We start from the raw sequence: 27,728 nt of genomic DNA, 5'->3' as shown, positions 1-27,728 counted from the left end.
AATTGTGGGTTGCGATTGGGGTTACTGGGGGGATCATGAAAAATTTGGCCACTGTAAAAGGTTTTGTATACCTAGTTTATATACCTATATACCTGGGGTTGCATGAAAATTTCTGCAGTGAAAAAGGGTAAGTAAGAAGTAGAAAAAGTTTAAGAAGCCCTGCTGTAGTAGGGGAAAATTCTCCCATTTCCATGGGTAGTTAGGTGGTACACCACACTGATAGATAACTACACCAACCTCTCTCTACCTGCTTCTTGGTTCATTTTCTTATTAATTCTCATTCTGGGTTCTAAGGGAATTGAGGAATATGTTCTGATATTGCCAAATAAATTAGAAGAAATGCAGTCTCATTAATTAAAAAACACTGGGACCCCAATCTACAAACCAATTAGAAATGTCTTTGCCTCATAAGTTTTTGCTTATCTTTCTCAATTATCAACCCCTCTAGTCTCATAGACCTAAATAAGGCCTATGTTACTAGTGATATAATTTAACATTGTAACAGATAATACAAGACACACTTAAATATTTCAACAATATATCAGCTGTGAGAAAAATTCCAGCTAGTCACCTTTAACCTTCCATTGTAACTACTGACTTCTTCACAATATAGTTTACTAGAACTATCTCATCATTCAGCTCCCTCAGAATAACACTAAAAATCTCTCAAGAATTCTCTTCAGCATAGCTTCTCTACAGTATATCTTCCATATATGATAAGAATTAAACTCACTCACCTCAGAATGTTTTTATAGATTCTTTGTCCTTGACCATTAACTTAGCCTCTAAGAAGTTTTCTTAGTCCTTTCTGTCTCACAAAGTCTCACTCTGGCCATGATAGTGAACTCCTTCCAGAATGAGTTAAGCCTTAACTCCCCAACATTCTATTCTCTTCTAAATGAATGAATAAAGAATTTATTAAACACTATGTTCAAAGCTGTGTTATAAATATTGGGGATACAAATAGAAAAGTAAGACAATTTCTGCTATTAAAGAGCAGATGAAATATATGGAAGGTTTCAGCTGCAAGTTTCCATGGTCATCAGGGTACAGTGGCAAAGCAGATGATGCTAACTCTTCTTCACTGTCATTTCCAGTCTTGATGATATAATAATAATATAATGATATAATAATAGTAGTATAGTCTGTGTGAGACAGTTTAATAGTTTCTATATAGCTTTTTTGGGGGGGGGCAGGGCAGTGGGGGTTGAGTGACTTGCCCAGGGTCATACCACTAGTAAGTGTCAAGTGTCTGGGGTCGGATTTGAACCCACATCCTACTGAATTCAGGGCCGGTGCTTTATCCATTGCACCATCTAGCTACCCCTCTTAATAGAGTTTCTAATGTACTTCTAGTCATGCAGAGAAACTGTTTTATTGATACGGGTAATGTTGCACAGTTTACCATAAGATACTGAAAAGAAGACACAACAGAAAGCATACATTTCACATACTTATTTAATATGGTAGGTTGTAATGTGGCATGAGCAAACATGGAAGCTGGCAGCTGTTTGCATACAGGAAGTTTCCCACATGTGCTTCCTTCTTTGTAAAAACTGATGGGCATATACAAAAATACAAAATTTCCTTTATTCATTGGGGAAGAGTGATAGCACATGACAAGGGAAACAACATTATCCTGGATGTTTGACATCCTTTCTGGGTTTATCCAAATGAGAGTATAGTTGTATATATAGCCCTCATGTGGGAAGACTGATTGGCAGGAGAAGTTACTCTGGGGTAGGAAAATCATCTGTTAAAGAGTTGCAATCCTCATTGCTGACATGGATATTTTGGGTGTTTTCCTCTATCATTTCTTTGTAGTGACGTTTGAAGAAGCCAAGCTGGGGGAGGGGGAGAGACAAAGAGAAAGTGAATAATCAGGACATCATGGAAAAAAGGAAGAAAATGGGTAATAGCAGAAATGTTGGCAAGTGTAGAAAAGATGGTGACAGGGGAAAAGGAGAAGTGAAGAAAAAAGAAATTGAAAAGAAGGGATAGATGGAAAAGGGGGAACAGGGATCCTTGTCAGAAAAGGTATAAAATGTGTGGTACGGTGGATAAATCAAATTTACCTTAGAGAGTCCAGCTGTTATGAGCACCAGCAGCAGAAGTCCCCCCACAGTGCTGCCCACAATGAGAGGGATGGGTATGTGAATTTCATATTGCTCCAGGGCTGTTTCTGTCTAATTTCATGAAAGAACCCATCAAAAGAGATCAGACATTGTGCTGACAAACCTCAATGCCACCTCAGACCTTGAGCCTCGGGCTTCTAACTTTTCCCTTTTTACCACCCCTAATATCTGGCCCACATAAGGGAAATTTTCCAGACCCCACTCCTACTACCAACTGACTGGTTAGACAATTACGTCTATCATGATTGCATTATTGAATCTTGTACCAACAGCTGAGTTCACCATTGCCTGACCTACACATACCTGGGATTTCAAAAAGGCTTTCTGTCCTTCAAGTTGAGAATATACCAATTCATTAAAAATTATTTCAGCTGAGCTTCTGACCAGCAACTTCTTCTGCAGTGTCTGCCAAAGAGAGGTTGGAATTACTGGTTCTGGGGGCTGCCACAAAGCATAAGAAATGTGCCTGGTTCTGAGGTGGAAAAAACAACTAGCTTTGTTTTATTTTTTTTTTTTTTAGTGAGGCAATTGGGGTTAAGTAACTTGCCCAGGGTCACACAGCTAGTTAAGTGTTAAACGTCTGAGGCCAGATTTGAACTCAGGTACTCCTGACTCCAGGGCCAGTGCTCTATCCACTGCGCCACCTAGCTGTCCCAACAACTAGCTTTGAATAGAATTTTCATGTCCAATCCCTACTTACTTGGCTGACCCAGCCAAAGTTGAGATTGCCTTTGAGAGTGAAGTCAAGTTGTTCTTGGGGACCAAAAGAGGAGATATTACATCTAATTTTGAGGCAGACTGCAATGGAACAGTCCTGGAAAGAAGCAAACAAGCAAGGCTGGGGTTGTTCAGCTTGAGGGTAGATAACAAGAGATAAAGAACATACAGATTTGTCTGATTTGAAGTGTTGTATTTGTGGGACAATGCTATGTTACTACATACTGTTACAGCAATATGACTCCTACTCGAAATGGAGAAATCCCATTGTTTCTTTATCTCCCATTATTCTCCCCCTCCTCAACCCCACCATGGGTAGCTGATTCTGGGGGCAGGTCCTAGGGTTAAATCTCACCAGCACAGGGCTTCTCTGAATGTGGGTCTGGAAGTCAGAATGAGTGGGGGGTTTCCTCTCTGAGACGCATGGAATGTTCTGGAGAGAGAGAGAGAAAGAGAGAGAGAGAATATGAATATGAGAATCTACTTTGGGTGATAGAGTGTAATAGACACTTGGTTAGTTTGAGGGCAGAGATACAGGATTACTCTGGGATGGGAGGCAATGTTAGGACACCTGGGGGGAAATGACTGTGGTCACATCCCACACAATCATCTTGTTTAGCTCCACAGGGACCCAGAAGTTAATGCTGCTGGGCAGATGCAGCTGACTCAGGTTGTTCACCTGCCAAAAGAAGAAATCAAGCTCAATGTGACCAATAGTAGATTCTCATTCCTTCATCCCAAGTCTTTTCATCTCAGTCCTGCCCGGAGCCCCTTGGCTACTCCTCTCCTATCTTTCCCCACTGGCCACTGGCCTTTTTCTTTTTCCCTTCTTTTTTTTGCGGGGCAATGGGGGGGTTAAGTGACTTGCCCAGGGTCACACAGCTAGTAAGTGTCAAGTGTCTGAGATCGGATTTGAACTCAGGTACTCCTGAATCCAGGGCCGGAGCTTTATTCACTGCACCACCTAGCTGCCCCCCACTGGCCTTTTTCACTCCCCAGTCAGAACCTGGAAGCTGTCTTCCCCATCCTCTCACTTGGTATTTGTGCTTGACTTCTTGGCTTTTCTTCTCCTCAGCAGCAGAGAAATTTAAATATTTAGTGGATTCTTCCTTGCTGGGGAGAGAGGAACTATTGGTGAAAAGCAGGTCTTGGGGAAGCCCTCAATTGTTCCCCTGACTTAGTGTGTTTACGTACTGAACCAACATATAATTCTATGGGGACTAAATTGCTGATTGTGCACACAGAAACATGCAAAACGTGTTCATGCCTATATGGAGCAAGAATCCCCACAAATAATAATGGACATTTACATACAAACTCTAAGGTTTGCAAAGCATTTTACTACGTTGTCTCATTTGAATCTCCCAATGTTCCATGACATGGGTACTAAAGGAATCATTCTCTCCATTTTACAAATTAGGAAATTGAAGCTAACAAAGCTAATTTGCCCATAGCTGGTTGTGTCCAAAGGAAGATTAACCCAGGATTTCCTGACAGATTTGAAGGCCAGCATTTTATCATCCATTGTGCCATGCTGGCTCTCAGAGGAATGGGCAAATATAGCTGTGGGTATTTAGGGGCAGTAGGCAGATTTGAGTGCTTTATGCGAGTTGCAAACAAGCATACAATAAGAACATAGGTTGTAGGTAGTGTAAATGAAGAGGGGAGCTATTGGTGGGAAAAACAAGCCTTCTACTGGTGTATTCATAGAAATGTGTAGATGTGAATCAGTGTTCCTTATGAAACCTAGAATCTAGAATGGCAGGGCTGGAAGAGATCTTGGAGATCATTGAATCCAACCACTTCATTGTGTGGCTGAGGAATTTGAATTTTAGAGTGGTGAGGAACTTGCCTAGTGCTCCCAGATAGATGGATGATTAACCTAGACAAGTCTTTTTGTTTTTATTTTTGTTTTTTGGTTGGGCAATGAGGGTTAAGTGACTTACCCAAGGTCACACAGCTAGTAAGTGTCAAGTGTCTGAGGTGGGATTTGAACTCAGGTCCTCCTGACTCCAGGGCTGGTGCTCTATCCACTGTACCACTTAGCTGCCCCCAATCTAGACCAGTCTTACAGAGAAGTTCAAAAAGTGTTTTTTGTTGTTGTTCAGTTGTGTTTGACTCTTTGTGACTCTATTTGGGGTTTTCTTGGCAAAGATACTGAAGTAGTTTGCCATTTCCTTCTCCTGTCATTTTACAAATGGGAAAACTAGGGCAAATAGGGTTGTGACTTGCCCAGAGTTACACAGCTAGTGTCTGAGTCAAGATTTGAATTCAGGTCTTCCTGCCTCCAGACCTTTTTCTTTATCCACTGCACCACCTCAGTACCCTACTAAGCTTTATGGATTACAAAAATTCTGCAATTTTGTTTTCAGCTAACACAGGCTTCTTTGCCCTGCACTCCACCCTCTCCAAGTCATGTCCAACTCTCCTCACTCATGGAGAACCCCAACATCCCTTAGAGCCCAAACCAGATAGAGAGTTCCTCAAAAAAAAAAAGGAACCCTAACACCCAAAGCACAGAAAGGTAAGCAGACTAGAAATCTTTTTAATTCCATGCCTTCCTGAAATAGACAGATTGGCAGCACCAGCCTATGCCACTTGACAATATTGACTCATCTTTGGTTTAGTATCTTGGTTTTAAAAATAGTTTTCCTTGCAACTCTTTCTGGGCTCTCAGCTCCTTTCACAGTCTGTTTGGCACTCCCTCTGTTACATCCTTTTATCCAATATATCAGTCACAGAACCAATTAACCACTGCTGTTTGGTATAACCTATTCCAGTTCTGAGGTTTTGCCTTTTTTCTTAGTTTTTTTGGGATAACCTTCCTGATAGTACTAACACCTCTTGCTTCCCCTTAGCTTCATAGGAACCCTAGTCTTTCCTTCCTCTGTGTGGCTTTAGGCCACATCCTACTTGTAGTTATGAGCATCCCACATCAGATAGTTCAGAAAAGTCCTGATTTAAATGAGTAAATCCACTTTGAGATTTAGATAACAAGTACAAGGTAGCAGTGGTTTCCTACCAAAAGAAGATCATGAGTGTGAAGTGTGAATCAATGTCAAGGTATGTGTCTTGCTATCGGCCAAGAGAGCTGATACCTGCTGATCACCAAGTAGACAGCATACTTCACTGGTACCTCCAGCTGGAAGGTAGTCTTGGACTTAGGTGTGTTATTGTCACTGGAGTGAAAGAGAAGGGAGGTCATTCCAGCTTAACTGATGTTCTCCTTTGTACATGGTCCCCTGTGTCTGGAATGCTTTCGCTCTTCATCTGTACGTTTTGTAGCCTCACCCCCTAGTGCTACCTCCCATAAGAATAATTTTCTGATTCCTTCAGTTCCAGATTGTTTTATATTATCTTTTGTTTTTGTTTTTGTTTTTTGCTGGGCAATGAGGGTTAAGTGACTTGCCCAGGGTCATACAGCTAGTAAGTGTCAAGTGTCTGAGGCTGGATTTGAATTCAGGTCCTCCTGAATTCAGGGCCAGTGCTTTATCCAATGTGCCACCTACCTGCCCCTATATAATCTTTATACATGTTGTTTCACCCCCGTAGAATGTAAACTCCTTGAAGGTAAGGAATATTTGAAAAAAACAAACCAACCCATTTGTATCACTAGCACTTAGCACAGTGCCTGGTACATAGTCTGTGCTTAATAAATGCTTGTTAAAATTGAATGAAAACATCCAGGGAGGGACTTCAGAAGTGGAATGATTTGGAGGTAAGGATGAACTGGGAGAGAGGGAGTTCTATGTATCTTGGGCTGACCTGTTCACTTTGGTTTTCATGAGCATCTTGTCTCCAAGGTTGGCAGTGGGAGAGATATCAAATGTTGCTACAAAAGTGACCTAAGGAAGGAAGAAACAGTAGATCACTAAAAATATAAATTCTTCATATCCTCTGCTTCTTTGTATCTCCCATAGGTGCCTAGCACACTAAGCACATAGCAAGTACTTATTTCAGAATTACTGAACTGAAATGCAATAGCAATTAAATCTAATTATACCATTATGTAGTGGGTATCCTCCCAGAGGTAACCTTCTTTCTCTCACTTCTCCTCCACAGTTTTCTGAATGATATGAGTTGTCCTGGACTTGGGTCCTCATTGACTTACTGGCTTTTGTTTCATGGAACATCCCAGTGACATGTTATTGTTAATAAAGTTCAACATCTTGAGCCATCTCTTGGGCTTGGCTTTTGAGTGTGTGTGTGTGTGTTTTGTTTTGTTTTGCTTTTGCAGGGCAGTGAAGGTTAAAATGATTTGCTCAGGGTCACACAGCTAGTAAGTGTCACATGTCTGAGGCTGGATTTGAACTCAGGTCCTCCCGAATCCAGGGTCAATGCTTTATCCACTGCACCACCTAGCTGCCCCAGGCTTGACTTTTAAAAGGAGACAAGGACCCATTAGAAGGAGAATTTTTTAAAAAGGTCAGAGAAAAGAGAAGTCCTGCTAAGGGAAAAGACAACAGAATCTCTAGAGAGGTTTTCCTGAAGGAGTTGGTAGAAAGGGAAGAAATGCATACACAGACACACAAGGCTCTATGTGGAGCTATAGAGAAGTCAATATTTCCACTTAACTTCTACAGGAAACTTTGTGTATTTAAGGTCTGGCACTAGGTGGAAACTTGGAAGGAGAAAAAATAGAGATGCTCAATCTCAGCCCTAGAGAGAGGTCCATAAACCTAAAACATAAGGATTGGCAAAGCCAGGTATTTGTTCTGAAGAACTCAGCCTAACCCATCTTTCACCCTATGAGAAAAGTGGGCTAAAGAGCCAAAGGAAAGGTGGCACCCATCAGAGGCAAGTGTTGCTAGAAGCTATTCAGCAAGTGAGAAAAGAGTGTTCATGACTGTAAAGGAGGGTTCAGGTATAAATTCATTTTGCATTTGTGTGTGTGTGTGTGTGTGTGTGTGTGTTTGTGTGTGTATGGGGGGAATTAAAAAAAACACCAACAAAACTATCCTACATCTGATGTCCTGAGCCAAATCCTGGTGTTCCTGGGAGAGATCAAAGTGAACTAGAGAGATTATTATTGAGAGAGTTCACCAAGGTAAACTTTGTCTTTGGTTCCAGGGACCAGGATCCAATTGACATGCATTATAATTATGAAGTAAAACTTCATGTAATGAAATTTTATGTAATGAATGTAATGAAATGAATGAATGAATGTAATGAAAACATTTCCCAATCCCCCAATAGCTCATTGATTTCAAGTAACATCCTATAAAACATAGTTTCCGAGTGCAAAAAATATGTATAGTTCTTTGGAGGTCACTATAGAGGTACATATAGTTTTATGCAATGACCCTGCTGCAAAATCACATTTTAATTACTGTAGTCATATTTTTAAGGTAATGGGAATTTTCCACTTAAAAGAACCTGGAGGGGGGGATTCCTTTGTAATATGAAGAATTGCCTCTAATTTGCCTAGTTTTGTAAGTGTGGATTTTCTGTAGATTGGACAAATATTAAATAAACATTAGTTATTATTAAATTTGAATATTATTATTAATTAATTTTGGTTTATCTATCAGAGTAGGATTCTAGATCACAAAAATTAAAAAAAAAACCAAGGATGAGAAAGAAACAGCAGAATAGAGATGATTATGAGCTAAGAGGAAGAGGGGGAAAATAGGGAAAGAAAAAAGAGGAACAGAAAAAGGAGAGAGAGAGAGAGAGAGACTGAGAGACTGAGAGAGACTGAGACTAAGGGATGTGGGAAATTAGGAGGTATTAACCTTAGCTCCTTCCTGGAATATGGGATGATTGATGCTGCAGCCAGTACTTTTCAGGGCCTTGTTCTCTGGCACCGATGCGTCACATGCAAGATGGACAGATTGCTGAGGATGCCTGTTCTGGTGGGGTGTAAGAGACAAAAAAACCAAACAACAAGTGGAAGATAATGCAGAGAGACAAGGAAACTGGAGGGGAGGAGAGGGGCATTAGGAAGACACTAACATAGTAATGTGATCTTTAACCTGATTCACTGACACTCGTCGATAGGACAGTCCTGGGGGATATAAGAAGGTAACATAGTCCTGTAAGAGTCCTTCACCTGATTTGTTTACTGTCACTGTCACATTCAACTCCAGATTATCCCAAACCATCAGGGTCTGTAGGCTACAGGGAGAAAGGGTTAGGATTCGGGGTCATGATTAAGTTTGGGGGCTGATTTCTGAGATGAGGAACAGGGAAATAAGGGGCAGGAAGATTAAAGCAAAGGAATTAGAAGAAGATAAAATGGTTCACTTACCCAGAGAAATTGAAAGTAATTGCCAAGGTCATCCTCACAGAGATGATCCGTTCCACAGTTCTTCTCAAAGGGAAACTGCAAGGAAAATGCCTTCCTAATCTTTTCATATTCAAAACCTGAATCTTGATCTCCAATTTTTTTCAGTAACCCCTTCAGAACCTAGAAATTCTGACTATGTCAATGAACAGGGATTTATTGAATACCTATTATGTTTGCTTCTACATCTGGGGGGGAGAGGGGATTTCAAGGAAACTAGGGAATAGAGCAGACTGTAATAGGAATTCTAGGTGCCTGGGATAAATTCGGAAAAAGTTTTAGCCCTGAGAAGGAGGCTATGATATATATAATCTATGGTCAATGAGGATTAAGTGACTTGCCCAGGGTCACACAGCTAGTAAGTGTCAAGTGTCTGAGGTCAGATTTGAACTCAGGTCCTCCTGAATCCAGGGCCGGTGCTCTATCCACTGTGCCACCTAACTGTCTTTCCCTAAATGTAACTGGAAGAAGAGACTGAAAGATATTGAAAAAAAATAGAGAACTAGTGTTAAATAGTTTGGTACTTATTTTATGTGCAACGGGATTTCAGAGGAGGGAGAAGATAATATAGGCTAGAATTGTTGGGGGAAAGCTTGAAGAGTGGGTAGGATTTAGATAGCTGGAAAGGCTAGGAAGGGTATACCTTCCTAGGGAGCACAAGATGGCACATTAAGGACAGTGAAATTGAGAAATCAATCTACTTTAGAGAATAGCAGGAATTAAGTGTGGATGTGTAGGATAGAGAACAGGTTGTGGAAGACCTTAAATAAGAGGCAGAGGTAGGCAATAATGAATTATTGTAGATGCTTCAGCAGGAGAATAACATATTAAAGACTCACATGGGAGGTAAAGAGGTCCTGGGAACCCATTTCTAGAACAGGTCTGAGGTTCCCAGATGAGGGGATGTGTTGTTCCACCAGAGAGAAGTTGAGGCGCAGACTGATGGGGGTCACTGAGTCTTCCACACAATACTGAGAAAGAATGAACATCAATGAACTGAAATTAGTATTGGCCCTCAGTCTATCACTCTCCTTTGACCTCACAGCTCTTCAGATTGAAGCATGGTGTCCATTTTCATTCTTTTTTTGTTTTTGTTTTGTTTGCAGAGGCAATGAGGGTTTAAGTGATTTGCCAGGGACAGCACAGCTCTAGTAAGTGTCAAGTGTCTGAGGCCAGATTTGAACTCAGGTCCTCCTGAATCCAGGGCCAGTGCTTTGTTCACTGTACCCACCTAGCTGCCCTCTATTTCATTCTTTTCTTATGCATATAAGCTCATCACCACTGCTTTTCCACGCTTTAACCTTTGTTGAGTGCCAAGAATTCTGCCCTTCTTTTTTTCCCTTGCCCAATCTCCATCTTTTACCACTTTCATCCACCCTCCAAATAGAGTGCAAGTGTTTTGCTCCTCAATTGTGCTTTCTGCAGTCAACACTTCTCCTTTCCTTCCAAAATCCAGATATTCTACTCGAGACTCACTGGTAACAACAGCTTCACACTCTCACAGTACTCCCCCAGCCCCAGGGTTTTAATTCGATTTAACGTCCAGTTCTTTGTCTCATCAAATATGGCACGAGAACTCAGGCGTCCAGCATCCAGAGCAAGGTCATAAGCCACAGAGCTTTGGACATCACCTGGAAATGAAATAAGGAAGTAGAGATCAAGCCTGGAACTCCTCAGTCTAGAGAAGGATTCCTGTGCTAGTGAGGACCCGAGTTATAGTTAGTATAGGAGAGACAGGGATTGCTAGGTCTAATGGTAGAAGACTCACTCAGGAGATCTGGAGTCCTTTTGTAGACAGTAAAGCAGATTTTAGCATCTCCTGCTTCCTGGTTGGTGGCTTCTGTCCCCACACTGAAATACAGATCTTGCCAACTCTGGAGGTGTGAATGCTATTGACACTTCAACTCTTAGCACTGGACGTGTCCTGTGGGATATAAAACAAGGACTGAGAACAGAATACACAGGTTCTGGAAGCAGAGCGAAGTGTTCAGAAGCAATATATCAGAGACTGGAAGATAGAACGGAAGGGGTGGGGCTCTTCTCACCTGAGCAGCAGCAGCCTGTCCCTGGGCTCCCACAGTCACATCCAGCTAGTCCATCCTGGGTGAGGTCTTGTCCCCCACTCAGTGAATGCCCAAAAAAGTGGAGTGTAGGGGAAAGGAGTGAACCACTGATTCTCTGGGAGTGAATTAAAAATAGGATCAGAGATCATAAGAAGTCCAGTGTCTCTCTATAATCTGACTCCAATTTACCTTTCCAGACTAATTTCACATCCATCCTTCTTTTCCCCATTTCCCCATTGCAACTAATTGGACTATTAGTCATTCCCTTAACTTGAGATGCCACTTCTGCTTCTGCATGTGTGCAGAAGCTCTCTCCCATGCCTTCTTTTCTGCTCTCAGAATTCTTTTTTCCCCTTCCATTCTAGTTCAAGTGCCCACCTCCTCCAAAAGCTTTTCTAATTCCTGTAGCTGAAAGTGGCATCTGTCTACATCATGTAATACACTTATCTGTGTCTGTGCAATATCCCTAGTCATAGAACATAAACTCCCCGAGGAAGGAAGTATTTATTTATTCATTCATTCATCATTTATTTTTTGCGGGGCAATAAGGGTTAAGTGACTTGTGCAGGGTCACACAAGCTAGTAAGTGTGAAGTGTCTGAGGCTGGATTTGAACTCAGGTCCTCCTGAATCCAGGGCTGGTGCTCTATCCACTGTGCCACCTAGCTGTCCCCTATCATTTTTTAATATACTCCCAAAACCTAGTACAGTTCCTTCAACATAATAGGGAATTTATAGTTGTTTACTGAACTGAATTATGTACATTTAAATGTGATTGAATGACCAGATTCAAAGAATATTTTATTTCCCTGGTAGTAAACAAGCACTTTGAAGGCAAGGCCTGTTTAGTTTTTTCCCCCAGTACCTAATACAGTTCACAACATATAGTACATAGCATATTTCACTAAGTATGTGTTTTTTGAATCAAACTGAATTAATGATGTCTCTAATCAAATGGCCCAGAGTTTTGGCCTATTTTACTGGACATTTTTATCCATGACTTGGATGAAGGCATAGATGAAGGTGACTAGCTGGCCTCAGAAGTCCCTCCCAACTCTGAGAAGACATCTGTCTGGGAATAATGCCTTACCTGGCTATAGGAAGGGTTGATACCAGATCCAGACACACCGTGAAATAAATAGATGGCTCCTTGGTTTTCTTCCTCCCCAGGTGCCCCCACAACTACATCTGTTATTTCGTCCCCATTTGTGTCGCCTGCTATAGCCAGTGCTGCCCCGAAACGGCCTAAGGGATGCCCCTGCTGCCCGTGGAGAACAACTTCACAGTTCCATTTGGCCTTCTGGAAAATGAAAATTGTGACAGGCTCTGAAACTCAACTAACCCTTCAAACTGTGTGCTTTAGATACTCATTCCCTCCCAAGAATCACGTTCTCTAATCAACTCCCTTACCTGCTGAGGTAAGGAACAAAGGAACACTCGTCCTCCTTGGTTTTGTCCATAGTAATAGGGAGCTCCAGTGAGGATCAAGTCAGTGTTACTATCTCTATTTACATCAATGGGACATAGGGTTGCCCCAAAATAGGCTCCTACCTGAAATGACAGATTCTGAAGTCAAATTACCCTCCCTCTTCTGAAGAAAAGAGCCACTTCTATTTCCCCAGATTCAAGAACCTTCTTCCTTGGAGTTCCAAAGTCCACTTAATTCCCAGAAAACAGATACATACACATACACACCCCCATACTCTATCTCTGGCTCTCCTTTTCTCTCACACTTTCTATCTTTCTCTGTTTCCTCCCTCTGCTCTTTTCGCTTGTTAAGCTCCAGGGCTCTTAGGTTCTTTACCTGTGTCCCTTTGACTTCAGCCTCCTGCTCCCAGGTGCCAGCAACATTGGTGAAGACAACAACCTTTCCTGTGTGCTGGTATCTAGGGGCCCCCAAGACAAGTCTCTGAATTCCATTCCAAATGGCTACCATAGCAGAATAACCTGAAGAGACAAAGCCTCTGTGGATCCCTATGGTTTGTTCCCTCATGCCTTTTTTTTTTAAATTTTTTAGTGAGGCAGTTGGGGTTAAGTGACTTGCCCAGGGTCACACAGCTAGTAAGTGTTAAGTGTCTGAGGCCGGATTTGAACTCAGGTACTCCTGACTCCAGGGCCGGTGCTCTATCCACTGTGCCACCTAGCTGCCCCCCCTCATGCCTTTTGTCTTCTGCTGTCCTGATTGGGAAGGGAGGGGGCATCCAGGGAAACAGGATCTTCCCTCCCTATACCCTCCATTCTCTCTTCCTTTTTCCTTATTTATTTGTTTGTTTCTCTATTTCTCTATCTATCTATCTATCTATCTATCTATCTATCTATCTATCTATTTATTTTTCTCTCCCCTTTTCCTTCATAGTTTCTCCTTACCCAGATAAGCACCATTCATGTCTTCTTTGGATGTCTTCTTGATAAAGACAGGGCCTTGCTTTGGGGTGTATAAGAAGACACCTCCAGACCAGTCAAAACTCCCAACAGCTCCTAGGACTGGTCCCATCTGAGATCAGAAAAATGGTTAGATCTAGAGGTAATAGAAATACCTTGTCCCCAAAAGAAGCACCTGCCATGGTCATGTTTTTGTTTTTGAATTTTCCCCTTACTTGCTTGTAATCCTCCCTTCCCTTCCCCATCTCCACATAACCCTCAACTAGTAGGGGACTCACTCACAGATGTAAGGGCAGCACTGAAGCCTGCCTGAGACATCTCATGCTGGAAGGAGATGCTGCTTCTAGACTTAGTACCTGTGGGGATATAATACACCTTATTCTGGGAGGCCCTGGAAATTGTAAAAGGCTGAGAATGAGTGGGGAGGACAACTTTTGAGGCTGACAGTTGGTATTTCATTCTAAGGAGAAAATGTTGTGAATACCATTTCCAACTTCTCGACAGTAGAGATAAGGCTATTACAAGAAAGCTGTCAAGGCTAGGGGATTAGCACTGGATTGATCAGTCTATCAATAAACACTGATTAGCTACCAATTAAGTGCCAGGCACTGTATTGGGTTTTGAGGATACAAAGATAGAAATTAAACAATCTATGCTATCAAGTTACTTATACAAGATTACTATAAAACACTTTTTTTTTGAGGTGGGGAGCCACTGGCACATGGAGGGCTCAGAAAAGGTCTCTTGTAGATTGTTACCTGAGCCGACATTTGTAGGAAATTAGGGACTCTAAGGGGGCAGAAGTGAGGAGAGAGGGCATTCCAGCCATGGGGAAAAGCATAGAAATGGGAGTTGTATTGTCATATGTGAGGAGCATCAAGTAGGCCATTCTGGCTGGACCATGTAATACACCTGAAAAGGTAGGTTGGAGGGAGCTTGAAGAGTTTGAAGTGCCAAACAGGAAAACAAAATTTGTAGTCAGAAGTGGGATCAGGATAATGTTAATCTGTTATACCAGCGAGCCAGGGTTCCAACCTACCCTCAATGGCAAAGATCTTCTCTTGAAGCTGCTCCTGGATGTTCTTTAGAGCACTGAAGTTATTCACCTGGAACACATGCTCTTTTGCAGGCTCTGATCCAATTATTTTCAGTTCACCTCCCTAGGGGCACTGACATGCTCAAAAGCATCTCCACCTGTTATCAAGCAATATGGCAGAGTTCAATGGGAGAGATATCTTACACCTGGAGGATGGAGTCTCTTAGGAAGATTGCTGTCTGCCAAGAGCGGGGAGGGGTAGTAATCTCAGGGGACCAAAGGTAGGGGGGAAGAGGTACCTCTCTTTAAAAGGGGAATAAGTATCCTGCTTTGGAAAGAAGCAGTAGGTGGGGGGAATGGGGCCCATACCCCAATTGCATATCGGATGATTCCTGCCTGGTCTGCCTGGGGGATGACATCTTTATATTGTAGCTCATCTCGGTATTTCTCTCCATCTGTGATTACAATGAGGATCTTAGTAGCATTCTTCCGAGCTCCATTCCAGCCTTGAAATAATTCAGTTCTACCCAAGGAAAAGAAAGGGACAAGCCATCTTGAACACAGGCATGACTTTTGTTTGGAAGAAAAAGGAACAGAGTAACAGTTGATTCTGCTCCGGGCATTTTCCTATGGCGTTATTTGGATTTTTTTTTTTCGTAACAGTTGATTCTGGACAGAGGCACCAGAATATCTCTGATTGTAAAAGTGAGACAGAAGGGGCAGCTAGGTGGCTCAGTGGATAGAGCACTGGTCCTGGAGTCAGGAGTACCTGAGTTCAAATCTTGCCTCAGACACTTAACACTTACTAGCTATGTGACCCCAGGCAAGTCACTTAACACCAATTGCCTCACTAAAAAAAAAAAAAAATAGTGAGACAGAGCTGGTTCAGGGGGCAGGAGAGGTAGTGAGGACAGGCAGTCCTAAGAAATATCCATCTCTAGATAAGGACATTATTTTGTGTTCTGTAGCATTTTAAGTGTAACTTTTTTAGGACAGACGTTGTATTCTCTTCTTTTCTAACCCCATTGACCTTAATTTCTAGGCAAGCATAGGTGGTGCAGTGGGCCTGGAGTCAGGAAGACCTGAGTTCAAATCTATCCTCAGACACTTACTAATTGGTGATCCTGACAAGTCACTTCGGTTTGCCTCCATTTCCTCATTTGTCAAGTTGGGGTAATAATAGCACCTACCTCTCAGGGTGTTTGTGATGATCAATGAGCAAATAACTGTAAGCCTTTAATATAGTGCATGGCACATGTAGATAATGATGATGCTGCTACTGTATTATAATCCTGAGAGAATACCTGTCACTACTCTCTTAATGTCTGAGTTCTGTGTTCAAAACTGAGTCCTAGTTGGGATTAATTCAGCTCCTCTTGAATCAGGGGAAGGCGAAATACTCCAAGGTGGTGGTTAATTTCTACATCAGGAAGACTTGGGAGAACATAGCGGTTAAAGTTGTCTTGGTTGGTACCTTCACTGTTTCTCAGTTCCACTTTTTCCCAGAAGGTCTCTTTCCTAGATGGTATCTTCTACTGGGAGGGTGATGAGGCAAATAAGACTTTGAGTTTATGGAAAGAGTGAAGCAGTCAGTGGGTCACTGAAATGTAAGTGGTTCAAGTGAAAGGAAGACATAAGAAGGAGGGGGCTTACACTACTTTTCTGATGGCTGTGGCAGTGTAGGTCAAACCCTTCAGCTGTGAAATTGGATCCAATAGACTTCCCCAGTTGGTGCTCTTTTGGAAGTCAGCAAAAGTAAAATGTATTTTAAGTAGGTTTGAATACTGCATCAATGAGAACTGGAAAAACCAAGAGGAGGTGGTTAGAAAGATGGTCTCCACTGCTCTCCAGTCCCAACTCAGAAAGTCATTCATCTACCCTCCATCCAATCAACTCAAATCCCCATTCCCATAGTAAAATGAAACTTAGCTACCATCCCACTTGTGACTCACAGATAGTAGAAACCAGACCTTCCCCTCCCAATCCTCACTTGTGTGTTGGTTTTGTTGAACTGGTCAATTACAGCTCTGACAAAACTCTTCATTTGCTGAAAATCATGGGATTCAATGCTGGTAGAGCCATCAATTAAAAAGACAATGTCATTTTCGTGCTTCGGGCACTCTGTGAGTATGAAAAGAGAGAGATGTAAGCATCATAAATTTATTAGTGAAGACTCCTGAAGGGAAATTTTCTTTTCAAACGGAATCATAGTGGTCTTAGAGTTGGAAGAGACCTTCAAGATAATTTAGACCAACCTCCCAACCCATGTAGGAATCTCCTCCTTACTTTTGTATATACCTACTGCTTGAAGGCTTCAAATCATAGATAGCTCTCTAAAGTAGAGACTTTTCAACGCTGGCCAAAGTAGAACCTTTGCCTTTGAGGATAAATACTCCTAGTTCAGTGGAAAAAGTCCTATTCCTTTCTCTAGTCCCTGCTTCTTTATACTATCATGACATCAGAATATTATATTTCCTTCCATTCATTTCAGTGTAGAGTATGGGTGTGGATTTTGGCAGAGGACTCCATGAGCCTCTGTCAGACTACCCGGAGTTAGGTCTGATGAGTCCTAGGGTAGCCAGGGATATAGACAGGCTTGTCCTATACTTGAATTCCTTGTGACCCAAGGCTCTCCCCTGAAATACCTAAGTCTCATATTTGACTGTAGAATGCATAAGTGGTTTGTGTTTATTATGGATACAGTAACCACAGTCCTCTAATCTTTCACAGTGGTCCCAATTTCAAGAAAAGATATTTGTGACAAGATAGTACAGAAGGAATATCGTTGGTAAGAGGATATACCCCAATTTTTGGTTTGGAAAAATGTGGTCATCATGCAAGAAAATATGGTCACCCTTATTGTGACTTACCCTGTAGGGCTACTGGAATTGTCTTATGTTGTTGGAGCTTTGAATCCAGCACAAAACAGAAACCCTTCATATATATATTCCTCCCACAGGTTTGGTGTACTGTAGGTCCACAGGCCTGGGGAAAGGATGGATTTGAGGAGAAGGGAGTGACCTGTGGTGCCAAGGTATTCCACTCAAGCTCTAGCAAGAAGCCTTTTCCAGACCTCCTTAATCTTAGTGCCTTCCCTCTGAGATGAATTCCAATTTATTCTATCTATACTTGTTTGTCTATAGTTTTTGGCATGTTGTCTCCCTCATTAGACTATGAGCTCCTTGAGAGGAGGGACTTTTTTTCTCCTTTGTATTCCCAGTACTTGGCATGTAGTAGGCACTTAATAAATGCTTTTTTTGGTAGTGGCTAAGCATTGGAAATCAAAGGAATGTCCATCAATTGGGGAATGGCTAAACAAGATGTGGTATATGATTGTGATGGAATATTATTGTGCTGTAAGAAATGATAAACAGGATGATTTCAGAAAGGCCTGGAAAGACTTGTATGAACTGATGTATAGTGAAGTGGGCAGAACCAGGAGAACATTGTGCACAGAGACACCAATATTGTTTGATAAAGAACTGTGAATGACTTACTCTTATCAGCAATACAACCATCCAAGACAATCTCAAAGGACTAATGATGAAGCATACTATCCACCTCCAAAGAAAGAACTGATTTTGATTGAACACAGACTGAATCATGCTATTTTTCACTTTCTTTCATTTTTTTCTCTTATTCGAGTTTTCTTGTACAAAATGACTAATATGGTCATGTTTTACATAATTGCACATATGTAACCTACATCTGCTTACTTACTGTCTCAGGGAGCGGGGCTAGAAGAGAGGGGAGGAGGGATAGAATTTGGAACTCAAAACTTTAAATAAAAATGTTTATTATTATTAAAAAATAAATGCTTGCTGACTTGACTTGATTCTTTTCCCATTTACGAATTTCTTCCACATCCAGATATTGTATCCTTTGGTCTTCTACCCCTCCCACCTATAATCCAGGTGAACTCACCAGTAGTTGTGAGGAGTTTATACCAGCAGTCAGAGAGAGCCCCAGGGACATGTTCACTGCCTCTTGGGGGACTGGAGAGACACAGACATATATAATGGTCAGATATGCACAGTGACATATAAACAGGGTGTAAAGGGCCAAGGGGATGAGAAACTTCATTTTAAGGAGGGGGGTGAGGAACTTAAGAACAAGAGGGTTAACATCTCATCCATGAGTGAGGGTAGCATAACAAATATCCAGCCATGGACCTCAGGATGCACTGAACTGGGTCACTTTGTAGGGAATTCAGTTTCTTCTCAGAGCTGTCTGAGGCTGGATTTGAACTCAGGAAGATGAGTCTTTCTGACTCCAGGACTCTATGCACTATCTCACCACCTAGCTGCTCAAATGAGAATACACATATAAATATAAATACAAATATAGATGTATATAAAAACATATTTTGGGGGAAGGTGAGTCAGGAAAGGGTTTTGAACTGTAGAAGGTGGTTCTTAAATTGAATTTTGAATAAAATTAGGGATTCTAAGAGGCAGAAGTAAGGAAATGTATTCCAGACATAAGGGATAGTATGTGCAAAAGCTCAGACATGGGAGGTTGAACACTATGTGTGACAAATAGCCAAAAGAGATTGACATAGAGTGGTGCCATGTGAAGATAGTTTAGGGACAAGATGCAACAGATGTTATGGAGATGTAATTGATAAGACTTGGTCATTAACTGAGTAAGTGGGGTGACAGAAAATAAAGACTTGAGGATGACTCTGAGGTTTTTCATCTGGGGGATTGGAGGGATAGTGGTACCTTCCAAAGAAATAGGGAAGTTCAGAAGAGGGCTGGATACATCTTCCCCCTCTCCTACTACTATCACCATAACTTAGGGATGCCTAAATTTGGAATTCTCTCCCCTTCTATCACCTATTGACACACTCTCCAGACCATAGAAGTACATTTTCTAGGATTTTTTTTTTACAAGGGCAAAGAAAATATATAGATTCAGAATTAACAAACTAGGGGAAGTGATAAGAATTATATATAAAAGAAAATGAAGTAGTTCTAGATCCAGTGGTACTAAATTTCTAAGCTCTTCTTTCTAGTCAGTCTTTAGGGCTGATGTTGGTCCATAATCCATTCTTAGTCTTGCACATTGAGCTCTTTCAAATGCATGAACAGCCCCATGCCAGTTTGGGATTTGCTCAAGCCAGAACTCTGGGCTGAACTCTTGGTCTGTTTTACTGTCCTTGGCTTACTCTCAGCCAACCAGAAAGCTTCCTGATTGTACTGGAGCCTTTTGGCTGGTAGTATTCACATTCCTACCTAATAACTCTTTTATTTTCCTTCTAACCACCTAGAATAAGACAAGAAAATACAAACACAGAGGACAATATTCTCATCACTTCAAAAATAAGAGTAATTTACCCAAACATGTAGGTAACCCCTAAAAGTCTGCAAAAAGCCATCACTTAAGTATCTCAAAGAAAACCGAGAATAGAATATTGATGGAGCAGGGAGCCATCAGACACCAGATGGCAATGGGAAGGGTGAGAATTGAAAACAAGGGTGACAGGTACTCACTTTGTAAGGGGATGGGCAAACATCTTCTAGTGTCATATTTACACTCGTAGAGTCTCCCTGTTTGGTTGGCAGAAACCCTCACCAAGGGAGCTCCCACCACAAGCCTGGGGGCATAGAGGGAATGTTGGCATGTAACAGAGGTTGAAAGGGAAAAGATAAGATATCCATAGAGGACAAAATGATAACAATATTAGCACTAGGGCAGCAAGATAAAAAGGGCATTATTAGAGTTCATGGCTTTTTCTTAGTGAGGGTTATTTAAGAATTGAGCAAAAAAAAAAAAAGGAAGTAGGGAAGTAGGTTGGCACAATTGTTCCTTTTCTCTCCTTCCCCTCTCCCCACATACATTATTCTTTTAGTTGTTGGGAGAACTGCCAATGGGGGTAAAACTTGACCTTCAGATCCAACATGTGACACTACCCCCCCACTCCACTTACTCTCATAACCAACCCTGCAGAATACCACACAGGGCTCTTCTGGAATGATGGTGACGAGCATTCAAAGATACTTTCACATTCTCAACAAAGGAAAGTCTTGAATGGTATGAGGAAAATGGTGCTCCTCTGTTCTCACCCCACTCCCAGCTCTGCTCATGGGGACTTGAGCCCAGAAAGCCCAGAAGGGAAAAGGCTTCCAAGAATGCAGTATCCAGCAACACTTACCGAGATCCTTTAAACTGGACCACACTCTGCCCAAAACCAGCTGCATCCTTCTGGAAGATAATGGGATGTTTGATGTCCAGGTTGAATCCATGACAAGAGGCCAGGGCTGGGAATATACATACATACATATATACATCCATGCACATATATGTGTATAGGTAATATATAATTTTTCTTTTTCTTTTTCTTTTTTTTTTTTAAGTGAGGCAATTGGGGTTAAGTGACTTGCCCAGGGTCACACAGCTAGTAAGTGTTAAGTGTCTGAGGCCGGATTTGAACCCAGGTACTCCTGACTCCAGGGCCAGTGCTCTATCCACTGCGCCACCTAGCTGCCCCATATATAATTTTTCTAAGGGTAAAAACTCAATATTGCTTCTTCCCTTAAGAAAAAACAACTCCCAGGCCAAAGGGGAGACAAATTGAAGGTTACCAGTAGTAGGCAAAGTCCCACAATCACAGAATTTTAGAGTTGGGCAAGACCTCAGCCACCAACTAGTCCACTGCATACGTAAAATAAAATTTACCCCAAATGGTCATCTACTCTCTGCTTAAAGACTTCCAATAAGGAGGAACCCATTAGCCATTTCACTTTTGTACAGCTCTAACTGTTAGAGAAATTTTTTCCTTTTTTCTTTGTATTTCTTTAATATTTCATTTTCCCCAATGACATGTAAAAACAATTTTTAAGATTCTTTTTGTTGTTGTTGTTGTTTTTTTTTTAGTGAGGCAATTGGGGTTAAGTGACTTGCTCAGGGTCACACAGCTAGTAAGTGTTAAGTGTCTGAGGCTGGATTTGAACTCAGGTACTCCTGACTCCAAGGCCAGTGCTCTATCCACTGTGCCATCTAGCTGCCCCAAGATTCATTTTTAATGTGTTTTGTTTTGGGTTTTTTTTTTTTTGGAGCAATGAGGGTTAAGTAACTTGCCCAGGGTCACACAGCTAGTAAGTGTCAAGTGTCTGAGGCCAGATTTGAACTCAGGTCCTCCTGAATCCAGGGCCAGTGCTTTATCCACTGTGCCATCAAGCTGCCCCTAAGATTCTTTTTTTTTTTTTTTTTTTTTTTAGTGAGGCAATTGGGGTTAAGGGACTTGCCCAGGGTCACACAGCTAGTGAGTGCCCTAAGATTCATTTTTAAAAAAATTTGAGTTCTAAATTCTCTCTCTCTGTATTCCCGCCTTCCTCCCTTGAGAAGGCAAGCAATTTGGTATAGGTTATACATGCACAGTCAATGCAAAACATGTTTCTGTATTAGTTGTTATAAAACACAGACCAAAAAAAAAGATGCCCCAAGAAAAATAATGTTAAAAAAAGTATACTTCAGTCTGCATTTAAACTCCATCAGTTCTCTCTCTGGAGGTGGATAGCATTTTTCATCATTAGTCCTTCATAATTATCTTGCATCATTGTACTGATGAGAATAGCTGTCATTCACAGTTGGTCATTATACAATATTGCTGTTACTTGTGCACAATATTGTACTGCTTTTGCTCATTTCACTTTGTATCAGTTCATTTAAGTTTTATCAGGTTTTTCTGAGAGCATCCTGCTTGTCATTTCTTATAGTACTATAGTATTTCATCACAATCATAGACCATAACTTGTTCAGCCATTCCCCATTTAATAGGCATCCCCTTCGATTTCCAATTCTTTGTCACCACAAAAATATTTTTGATATATAAATCCTTTTCCTTTATTTAAAAATCTCTTTGGGATATAGACCTAGTCATGGTATTGCTGCATGCATGGTTTTATAGCCCTTTGGGCATAGTCCCAAATTGCTCTCCAGAATGCTTAAATAAGTTCACAACTCCACCAATAGTGCATTAGGGTCTCAGTTTTCCCACATCCCCTCCAACATTTGTCATTTCCTTTTTCTATTGTATTAGCCAACCTGATGTGTGAGGTGGCACCTCAGAGTTATTTTAATTTGCCTTTTTCTATTCAATAGTGATTCAGATAATTTTTTCATATGACTATAGATAGCTTTGATTACTTCAATTGAAAACTACTTGTTCATATCCTTTGACCATTTATCAATTGGGTAATGGCTCTTATTGTTATAATTTGATCCAGTTCTCTTTACATTTGAGAAATGATGCCTTTATCAGAGAAATTTGCTATATAAATTATGATTACTATTTCCCTTACTGTTTGTCCTTCTCTCTCTCTCTCTCTTTCTCTCTCTCCTTCTCTTTCTCCCTTCCTTCCTCCTTTCACCCTATCCATCCTCAAAATTGTTTTGCTTCTGTCTACTGCTTCCCCAAATCTGCCCTCCTTTCTACCAGCTACTCCTACCCCTTCTCTTATCCCCTTACACTCCTATTTTTCTATTTGGTAAGACAGATTTCTATAACCAACTGAGTGTGTATGTTATTCCCTCTTTGAGCCAATTTCAATGAGAGTGAAGTTCAAGTGTTTCCCCTCACCTCCCTTATTTCCTCCTCCACCATAAAAACTATTTTGTGTTTCTTTTACATGAGATAATTTATCCCATTCTACTTCTCCCTTTCCCCTTCTCCCAGTGCATTCCTCTTTCTCACTCATGATTTTATTTTTTTAAGATATCATTCATTCATTCATTCATATGGCCTGTGAAATGCCAGACTCAAACTTGTCTGGCTTCTCACCATTGGGCTTGGTACTGGAGCCGAACATGGCACTGCCTCGCTGAGCACCAGGCTGTTTTTTTTTTTTTTGTGGGGCAATGAGGGTTAAGTGACTTGCCTGGGGTCACACAGCTAGTACATATCAAATGTCAGAGGCCAGATTTGAACACTGGTCCTCCTGAATCTAGGGCCAGTGTTTTATCCATTGTACCACCTAGCTGCCCCAATTCTATTTTTTTAAGGTGTTGTTTTTCTTCCATATTTTTTTGTGTCTCTTTTTACCAGGCTATGACTTTTCCCATGATTTTTCTTGCACGAATGTAATTTCTTTTCCCAATTTTTGTCTACTTCTTTTATTTGATTTTTTTTTTTTTTAGTAAGGCAATTGGGGTTAAGTGACTTGCCCAGGGTCACACAGCTAGTAAGTGTTAAGTGTCTGAGGCCGGATTTGAACTCAGGTACTCCTGACTCCAGGGCTGGTGCTCTATCCACTGTGCCACCTAGCTGCCCCTTTTTTTTGATTTTTTGTTTGAGCTCTTTCAGGAATTCTTTTTGGGCCTGAGACCAATAACATTTTGTTTGAGGCTTTTGTAGCAGTTTTGACTTTGTTGTCTTCTTCTGAGTTTGTATTTTGATCTTCCCCATCACCACAGTAACTTTCTATGGTCAGAATTTTTGTTTTTTTTCATTTTTCATCCTATTTCTTTAACTTTATATTAAAATTGGGCTCTACTTCCAGGGTGGAGGGAGCACAGTCCCAGACTTCAGGGTTGTGTGTATGTGTGTGTGTGTGTGTGTGTGTGTGTGTGTAGATGTTTTCAGAGCTAGTTCTGGGTATCTATATGTTTTTAGTTCTTCCAAGGTGGTGTGATTTAAGAGGAAGTGTATTTACTATTCTCCTGGCCTATGCTTTGGACCTGTGAGTGACTACATGCACTCTTTTACATCCTCGAATCTTGATCAGGGTTACCTGCTCCCCTTTGGCCATAAGCTCTGATGTGCTAGTGCTCCTCCTTGCCCTGAGATTTTGACCCAGATCCACATAGGGGCCATACATGCAGAGTCCTGCCCCCAGTGCCAACAAAGGGAACCCTGTAATCTTCTGACCAGTAGTCCAACCCATGTACCATCTGTGGTAAAGGCCTCTGGAAGATGCTGTTGACAATTCAGTTGCTCCCAAGGCCTGCTGCTCTCTTGCTGCTCTCTTTGCTACTCCCAGCCCAGTGCAACAGACCTTTCCTGTCTATCTTCTAAGTTTTCTTGGGCTGTAAATTTGTTTCATCCCATCTTTTTGTGGGTTCTGTTGCTCCAGAGTTTGTTTTGAAGCATTATTTAAAGTTGATTAGAGGGGAATTGGGGAGATCCAAGAAGAATCTCTGCTTTTTCTCTACCATGTTGATTTCTGGGAAATTTTTCTTGACATTGAGACTTAGTTTAACTTTTTGCATCTTCCTAGCAAGAACTTGATAGATGCTTTTTTAATTCATCCAACCATCCATTCACCCAATGCTCCTATTTCTGTCCTCTGTCTGGTGCCAAACTGAACAAGGCTAATACTCCCTCTTCTACCTTCCAGCCTTTAAGCTGCGTGGAGAGAGCTATCACACTACTCTGTATTTTCTCTTCTCCAGTGTGAGCATCTCCAGTTCCCTCAACCAATCTTCATATGACATGGACACAATGCTTTTCACTATCTTTTCTTCTCTCCTCTGTATGCTTATTTTTGTTCTTAAATGGTGGCACCAAAGTCTGAACACAATACTACAGATGTGGTCTGATAAGGGAAGAGTATGGAGGGACAATCACTTCCTTATTCCTGGAAGCTCTGCCTCTCTTAATGCATGATCAAATTAGTTCTTTTGGTCAGCATCCCACACTGCTGTCCTTCAATGCCCTGAATGACTAAGTTAGGTTGGGAATTTCAAACAAAGTAGAAGACATGATCCTTAACCTTTGTCAACCTGGAAAAGAAAAGTTAGACCAACTCTGTGACCAGCAAACAAACTGAGGCATTTATTCAGGGTTGAGGAATTGCAATTCATGACAAGAGGCTGCTTTATTCAGACAAGGATGCCTGAGGAAGAAGGAAAGGAGATTCATAGTCATAGGAAACAGCAGAAGGGCATATAGTCTGGATACACAGAACAATTGAACTATAGGAAGGAAATGTTGAAGGCATTGAGGGATTATAAGAAATGTCCTTGGAACTATCTCTGTCTAGGAACAGAGGCAGTTAGAAACTGCTGTTCAGAGCAGAGTAGGGGCCCAGATTTTCCCAGGCACTGTAATAGGAGAGATAAGATATGTCTGTGTGTGTGTGTGTGTGTGTGTATATACACATACACATGTACACACACACACACACACATATATATGATTGTTGAGTCATTTTTTAGTCATGTCAGACTCTTCATGGCCCCATTTGGAGTTTTCTTGGCAAAGATACTGGAGTGGTTTGCCATTTCCTTCCCAGATCATTTTACAGATGAGGAAACTAAAGCAAACAGGGTTAGGTGACTTGCCCAGGGTCACACAGCTAGTAAATGTCTGAGGCTAGATTTGAATTCAGGAAGATAAGTCTTCCTCACTCCAGACCTGGCACTCTATCCATTCTACCACCTGGTAGATATATGTCTATTTGTGTATATACATATACACGTATATATGCATACAATGCAACACACATGTGCATATATGTGTTATATGACACACATGTATATACATAGGTATATGCGTGTACAGTGCATGTCTGTATATATGTGTGCATGTGTATATATCCATGTATGGATGCATATGTCTTCTTGACTCCAGACTGGCATTCTATCCACCCAGCCATCTGGCAGATATATGTGTATATGTGTCTATACACACATGCATATATACATACACACATATACATATATATGCAACTATGACTAACCATAATTTTCTTAGAAATTAATCTTCCTTATGGCTTAAAAAAAAGCTAAACCAAACTCTAATGCATCAGATATGTCACAAAATGATCCCTATTCCTTAGATGCTAAGGAAAACAAGCTCATTCATTCATTCATTCATTCATTCATTCATTCATATATTCACTTTTAAAGTTTATAGAAAATTCTATGGCATTTATTTTCCCACAGCTCTGAGCTCATTGACTTAGGAACATCTGAGGAGGCATCTCCTTCTACCAGTACAGCTTTTCACCTTAGAGTTTTGACTTGGGTCTCTAAGAAACTAAGTCACTAGCTCAGGGTCACATAGCTAGTATAGGTTAGGTTAAAACAACTCTCTATTGATTAGACCTTATTGACAGTCGCTTCAGAGATTAGAGCAGAAGAATCATAGACTGTTGGGGCCTGGAAGCCTTTAGAGATCATCCAGTCCTGGCTCAATTTCACTTTGTATATAATAGTATATATTTCCATGTGGACATGTTGTCCTCCCCCTGACTCCCCCATCATCACGTAAGTCCCTTGAGGATTGTTTTGCCTTTTCTCTCGGTATGGCCAGCACATTCCTGGCATACAGAAAGTACTTAATAATCACTTACTGATTGATACAGATCTTGAAACATGGCCCAGAGATACTAAGTGATCTGTTTGAGGTTCCTTAATTTGGAGACAACTGTGATGTCTTCTCTTCTCTGGGCTGAGCACCCCCAGTTTCCTCGACTAATCTTTCTATCACACGGACACAATGCTTTTCACTATCCTTTATTTCTTAACCTTAAGTAGATTGCTCAAACTCCATGGGCCACAGTTTCCTGGTCCATATCAATCCATCACTAACAGAGGAAGGACAAAGGCTAAGAATGCACTTTTCATTATGTCTCCCAGTAGTGAAGAGGGAGAAGAACCATGGGGCATTTCATATGCTTTTCTCTCCTAACTTTTCCAAGATAACCTGACTTCTCTCTTTTTTGGGGGAAGGGGGTGAGGCAATTGGGGTTAAGTGATTTGCCCAAGGTCACACAGCTAGCTAAGTGTCAAGTGTCTGAGGCAGGATTTGAACTCAGGTCCTCCTGAATCCAGGGCCAGTGCTCTATCCACTGTGCCACCTAGCTGCCCCGACCTGACTTCTCTTATAGAACTCCAAGACACCCCTTTCCCCTTAGTATGAGAAAGCTGAGTCTAATAACAAGAGCCATAGGGACTCTGGGGATGAGAAGGACAGGACTCAAGCAGAAAAAGGGGAAATTGATGGGGTAAAGATCATTCTGGGAATGGAACACCTAAAACCTAGAAAGAACTGAGGTGTTACTGTAATATCCAAGAGCCATTGATTAAGAACTGCCTCCCCACCATTACAATGCCCAGGGGTCAATGCCTCTCTGTTTTCCAACCTCTATCACTGCCAGAGCA

At 41.3% G+C, this 27,728-nt stretch overlaps 1 pseudogene; it reads right to left on the bottom strand.

The window, feature by feature from the left end:
* Positions 1 to 1,473: 1,473 nt before the first annotated feature.
* On the bottom strand, positions 1,474 to 20,903 carry LOC122754384 (annotated as a pseudogene).
* Positions 20,904 to 27,728: the final 6,825 nt, after the last annotated feature.

Source organism: Dromiciops gliroides, chromosome 1, assembly GCF_019393635.1.
Source record: "Dromiciops gliroides isolate mDroGli1 chromosome 1, mDroGli1.pri, whole genome shotgun sequence".
Taxonomy (NCBI): domain Eukaryota; kingdom Metazoa; phylum Chordata; class Mammalia; order Microbiotheria; family Microbiotheriidae; genus Dromiciops; species Dromiciops gliroides.
The sequence above is the reverse complement of the archived record's forward strand: the minus strand, read 5'-3'. Positions and strand labels throughout refer to the sequence as shown.